The following is a 6743-nucleotide window of genomic DNA, read 5'->3' on the forward strand; positions in this document are numbered from 1 at the left end:
ATATGATGTTTCATGAAGAAGTAATTCAATAGTCAAATAAGTTTGGGAAACGGCATATGTTCTATCCTCATCTTGAAAACTCAAATTCAAATAATCATATTAAAGGCTGCAAGAAATTCTGTGATAAGAATCCAGTATATGGCCCCTGGGTGGTTCAGTCGGTTAAGCGTCTGCCTTCAGCTCAGGTCATGATCCCAGGGTCCTGGGATCAATCCCCACATCCGGCTTCCTGCTCGGAGGGAAGCCTGCTTCTCCCTCTCCCCCTCCCCCTGCTTGTGTTCCTGCTCTCGCTCTCTTTCTGTGTCAAATAAATAAATAAAATCTTAAAAAAAAAAAAAAAGAAGCAGCCAGTATAACGTGGTTTAACCTAATGTTTCTGAAATTTACATGATCATGGAGCCTTATTTGTTTGTTTGTTTGCATAATATTTATTAACATTTTGTAGAACCTCTTTAAAACACTGCTCCAGACCAATGTCCTCATTTTTATAGAAAGTGAGAGCCCAGAGATAAAGTGATTTGCTTACAGAAACAGTTCTTTATTTACTTAGAGACACTCAGAGGTGGGTAAGCTACATCGTATTCTTTTTTAAATCAACTTCAATTATTTCTTTCTATTGAAACTTTGTTTTGAACTGTCAGTGATCATAGGCAAAAACAATCTAGCCTTACCTTCAGTTTCTGCAGCTAGACTCTTGGTGAAAAATACTACATACTCAGTCTCCCCTGACTTAAACTGGTTTATGTAAATCAAGTAACTAGGCATCTGATGTAAATTAAATTACTGGGGAGGGTAACTTATCTGTTAATCACCTAGCTATGAAAATATCACTGTTTCATGATGTAGTGGTTAGCACTCTGGACTCTGAAAATATCACTGGAAATAGCTCTTTCAAGATTCAGCAGGGTTTCCACTACCTTACAAAGTCTTCCCTGACAACTCCCATTCACAGTGATGTTGGCCTTGTCCAATCAATATGTAATCAAATTCTGTCTTCTATTGTGTGTATGCCCTGTGTGTATACCTTATCTCCCTAAACAGATTGCAAGCTCCTAGAGCTTGCTAAAACCAATTTTTACTTTTCTTACCAGTCACTTTTGACACATCCTAGATTCTCAAGAAATACTTTCGAATGTCTCACAAATGACCAGTTGAATGGAACAGGGGGAAATTAGGAAAGGAGCCCCACCTTCCATCTTCTCCTGCCTTTAGTTCAGAATTCCTTTCTCAGCTTTTATGGCTAGCAATACCCTTTTGGCAGTCATGTCTAGGGGTCCACAGTAAGCTGGGCTGCCCTTGCCCAAGGAACACTGCTTGAACCTGTCAACATTCCAGTGGATCATTGAGAAGCTCATCAAATCAGCAGGACAAGTCCATGTCATGCTCCAAATCTGTTTGGAGATCAGATGGGCTTACTCAGTAATAAAATGGAAGCCTGGTTTTATTCTACTTGTTTGGCCTCAGATCAATTAGGTACATACCCCCAAAATCCAAAGCAGCTGCTTTTTAACACTCAAGTTAAATTGTCTTTCTCAAAGAAAAGTGGATCCCAGAGTATGGATAGTTCTAATTATGTTTTAGCCTGTTTGATGGCAAGACCTGAGAGATGCTGAAAAGGAAGAAAGGAAACTTCTATCCCTCCCTATCACTGATAACCCAGGCCGACTTTGCTTAGAGGACAAGCCCTGTACTAAAAAGGTTTAAACAAACCCAGTACCCATAAAGTGGGATCTTCCCCTGTTCTTAGGAATTCCAATCTTCCTTATACATACATCTTTGATTGATATGGACCAACATCGTCAGATTAACTCATTGTTTTTGCCCACAGACAAATCGATGCATGTTCATTGTGTAGGTACCATGTTTTCAACACTGCTGTAGGCACTGTGAGGGTTATAGAAGATGTGTAAAGATATGGTTCCTCCCTTTGAGGGATTTACAATCTAATAAGGGAAGATAAGACTAACATTGAAAACAACTGTGAACAATACAAGGCGATATATATGATCCAGTGCTGACCTGGAGGCCTTGGACTTTAACTGCAGCAGAAATTCGGTGAAAGGGTAAGAGTCACTGGGAATTTCAGACATAAAAGAAGACTTCATGAAGAAAATGGGACAGAGGTGAACATTACAGGAGGGACAGGACTGGAGGCAAAGAAGGTAGGCTGTCCATTCTAGTTTCAGGCAACATCATTTTGTTAATTATTTGAGATGCTCCAATTCTTGATGATCATAAAGCAGAATATGTATAAACAAGCACACTTTCTATCACTGAGCTATGACTTTTTCTAAAAATTACCTTTTTAAAAAAATTAAAATTTAATAATATACTATTATTTTAGTGGTCTATAAATAAATTTGCTCAATTTTCCATTTCCCCATTAGCAAAGTCAGGCCAATAATTTGGCTTATTCATTCTAAAGTTATTAATTAGATGCACATAGTTTTTTAAAAATAAACCAAAGTGATCACTATGTGCGAGGCCCTTTGTGGGTGCTGGGGATAAAATGGTGCATAAGTAATCAAGACGCCCATCAAGTTTAAATGTGTTGGTGGAGACAGACATATAAAGAACAGCATGATTACAATTATAGTATGTGTCATCAAAGAAAGAATATAGAGAGCTATGAAAGCATATATCAGGGAACTCTAATTTAGATTAGAGACGCAGTGGCAAATTTCTTGGAAAATTGATAATTTAAGCTGAGATCTGAAGTATGTAGAAGTTAGAAGTGAGGGTGATAGGAACAGAGTATTCTAGGAATAGAAAAGACAATGTGGTTAGAAGGTAGAGAGAGATAAGGCTGGACAAGTAAGTAGAGCTGGGTCATGTTTATCTATCTATATTATAAACAATTTATAAATTACAGCAAGTTGAAATATTCAGCAGTGGTGGCATTTAATTTTACTCTTATCACAAACTATGATGAGAATTAAATTGCTCTTATGATAAAAACAATTTGAAAAGATAAACATAAAGCAAGAATGCCTTGTTATTTCATCCATGTTGCCTTCCATTTGGTAGATATCTACAAGATACAAATCGAACTTTAGAATTCTAGTTACAAAATAGATTGAGAAAAATCAGACCCCCAGGAGGCAATATAATGAAGTAGTTAGATGCATGGAATTTTGAAACTAACCTTTCTGGGTTTAAATCCCAGCTCTTCTACTCACTCATTCTATGACATTAGGCAAACTGAACCTCAATTTTCCTGTCTTTAAAATGGGGGTGGAGGAGCACCTGGGTGACTCAGTCAGTTAAGCATCTGCCTTTGGTTCAGGTCATGATCACAGGGTCTTGGGATCCAGCCCCACGTCGGGCTCCTTGCTTAGTGGGGAGTCTGTTTCTGCCTTTGCCCCTCCCTCTGCTCATGCTCTCTCTCTCTCACTGTCTCTCTCAAATAAATAAATAAAATATGTTTTTAAAAATAAAATAAAATGGGGGTAGATTACACCAAAACATACGTAACAAAAGAAACAAATAGATTGGAATTCATCAAAATTAAAAACTTTTGTATTTCAAAAGACAAAATCAAGGAAGTAAAAAGACAACCCACAGAATGGGAAGAAGTATGTATAAATCATATATCTGATAAGGGACTTGTATTTAGAATATATAAAGAATTCTTAAAATCCAATAATAAAAAGATAAATAACCCACTGAAAAATGGGGCCTGGGGATACATGGGTGGCACAGTCAGTTAAAGCGTCCAACTCTTGGCTTTGGCTCAGGTCCTGATCTCGGGGTTGTGAGATCGAGCCTTGTGTTGCGCTTTGCTCTTAGCGTGGAGTCTGCTTGGGACTCATTCTCCTTCTCCCTCTGCCCCCCTCCCCCACCCCGTGTGCTCTCTCTCTCTGTCTCTTTCTCTCTCTCTAAAGTTGAATAACTAGATCTTTAAAAAAAAAAGGGGGGGCTAATGATCTGAACAAGAATTTCTCCAAAGAAAATATACAAATAGCCAGTAAGCACGTTTGACATCATTAGCTATCAGTAAAAGCAAATCAAATAAAATACTACTTCACATCCACTAACATGGCTATAATAAAAAAGATAAGTAATAACAAATGTTGGTGAGACTGGAGAAATTAAAACCTTCATACACTGCTGGTGGGAATGTAAAATGGTACAACCACTTTGAAAAAACAGTCTGGCGGTTCTTTAGACAGTTAAACATAGAGTAATAGAGATTCTGTCTCTTTTGTTCCCAAGTTCCTGGCACACAGCTGGCTCTGAAAAATATTTGCAAATGAATAAATGATCTGGAGGAAGTGGAATTTCTTTTTATAAATGCAATATATGTTCATAACCCCCACCCTCCCAAAAAAAAGCATATGGGGTTGGGAAATGCCAAGTAAATGTCTTCTCATTCCCTAATCCCACTCTACAGCTATACCCAGTGATCCATGAGATTTTAACTAAAGCAATGAAGTCCAGACAGCTAGCTTCTTATTTGCAACAGCTAGAGCCATACCTTCTCAGAAGCATCATAGAGTTTGGAGGTTAAGGAAGTCTAGAAAGGTATGTTTAGGGCCAGGGCCAGATATGCATCCCCCCTCTATACTGCAGTTTGCTCCACAAATATCTGACTAAACCCATACTAAAAAGCATAGTTAGATAAAGGGTTTATACTATAATGTAAACTTAAGCATGGTCACTGCTGGCAAATAATCCCAAATTCAACATTTAGTTGTGTACAAAAACAAAACAAAAATAATATAGTTTCAGACAGAATGGAACATTTCAAAGTCAATTTATGCACAGAAATGACAAATTCAACTCATTCATTTATTTTTGCATCCTATTAAAACCCTATTAAGAAAATAATAAAGGGGGGGTGCCTGAGTGGCTCAGTTGGTTGAGCGTCCTACTCTTGGTTTCGACTCTGGTCATGATCTCACGGTTGTGTGATCGAGCCCAGCACCAGGCTCTGTGCTCAGTGCGGAGTCTGCTTTGGATGCTCTCTCCCTCTCCCTCTCCCTCTCACTCACTATCTCTCAAATAAATAAATAAAATCTTTAAAAAAAAAAAATAAAGGGATTTATTTTTATTTTAATTTTTTTGAAAGATTTTATGTATTCATTTGACAAAGAGAGAAAGAGAGAGAGAGAGCACACAAGCAGGGGGAGTGGCAGAGGGAGAGGGAGAAGCCAGCTTCCTGCCGAGCAGGGAGACCGACTCAGGGCTTGATCCCATGACCTGAGCCAAAGGCAGATGTTTAACTGACTGAGCTACCCAGGCGCCCCAAGGGATTTTTTTTTTTTTTAAGATTTTATTTATTTGACAGAGAGCAAGACACAGCGAGAGAGGGAACACAAGCAAGGGGAGTGGGAGAAGGAGAAGCGAAGCAGGCTTCCCGCTGAGCAGGGAGCCTGATGCTGGGCTCCATCCCAGGACCCTGGGATCATGACCTGAGCCAAAGGCAGACGCTTAACGACTGAGCCACGCAGGCACCCCTCCAAGAGATTTTTTTAAAAAAGACAAATCCATAGGGACAGAAAGGAGCCAGAAAGGAGACAACAGGAACAAAGCTTTGGAAGCTGAAAGGAGATGGCTATATGGCAACTTTTCTAGAAGATCTAAGAAAACTAATTCCTAAGCTGGCAATGGGGAAAGGCTAGAAGCAACTCAATTTATTAGGACCTTCCAAAAGACTTGGGAATTGGTGGTATCAAGTACAGTTGGAAGTTGGGGCTCAAAATAGGCTAAGATGAAAATCTGTGAAGCAGTTAAATTCCTAGATCTCTTCCTCAATTCCACATAGCTGGGTGACTGTCTTCCTTCACCAGGCAAAATAAAGGAGGTATATTCTTTGAAGAGGGTGAATAGAGAGTTCCAGACCTTGGACACACACAGCACAACTGTAGGTGAGGGTATTATTTTGAAGATAGAGGTATTAAGTGAATACTTGTAAATTGTATGCTGAATCCTATTAGCCCTCTTTTGCTGTTGAGCTCATAGAACAGTAGCATCCAGGCATTACCCTCTAGCAAGGTGACTGGAAGAGCTTCTCTAAGGAAAGCTAAACCATTCCAAGAGGAAAGACCTCAAAGTATTGATGGAGATGCTCCTCAAATAATTGACCTAGGCAGATCATCCTCTATTGAAGCCCTACCTGTGTGCTCACAGACTCCTATTGACTTCTTAGTGTTCTTCTCTTAAATATGAACTCATAACTAGCAGATATTGGAGAAAAGTCACTGGCATGAAATATAAAGACCAAAACAAATAAACTAAAAAAGAAACTTGGAGAAAACAAAGCTATGCATGGAGATGTACATGACAAAGGATTAATATCTCTAAAGAGATAAGAGAAGATATTGAATATACAAAAGAAGGGGATGATATAAAAAGAGCTCTTGGAAATTGAAAATGTGATTGTATAAATAAAATCTAAATAGAAAAACTGGAAAATAAAGTTTAGAAATTCTTCCAGAGAGTAGAACAAAAAGAAAAATTTGATTCTGTTAGGAAAATTAAAGGACTGGTCTTAAAGATCCAACAAACACCTAATAGGAGTTCCAGAAAGAGAACAGAGAAAATGGAAGGAAGGAGATCATCAAAAAAATAATTCAAGAACATTTTCTACAAATGAAAGATACCTATTTTTTAATTGAAAAAGCCCAACCATGAGAATTCTCTCACCCCAGATCATATCATTGAAAATTAATCATAAAGAGAGGATTCTACAGGCTATTGGAGGGAAAAAACAGGTTTATGCAAAAGATCAAGAACCAGAA

The sequence above is a fragment of the Neomonachus schauinslandi genome, chromosome 14 (genome assembly GCF_002201575.2).
Source record: "Neomonachus schauinslandi chromosome 14, ASM220157v2, whole genome shotgun sequence".
Lineage (NCBI taxonomy): Eukaryota > Metazoa > Chordata > Mammalia > Carnivora > Phocidae > Neomonachus > Neomonachus schauinslandi.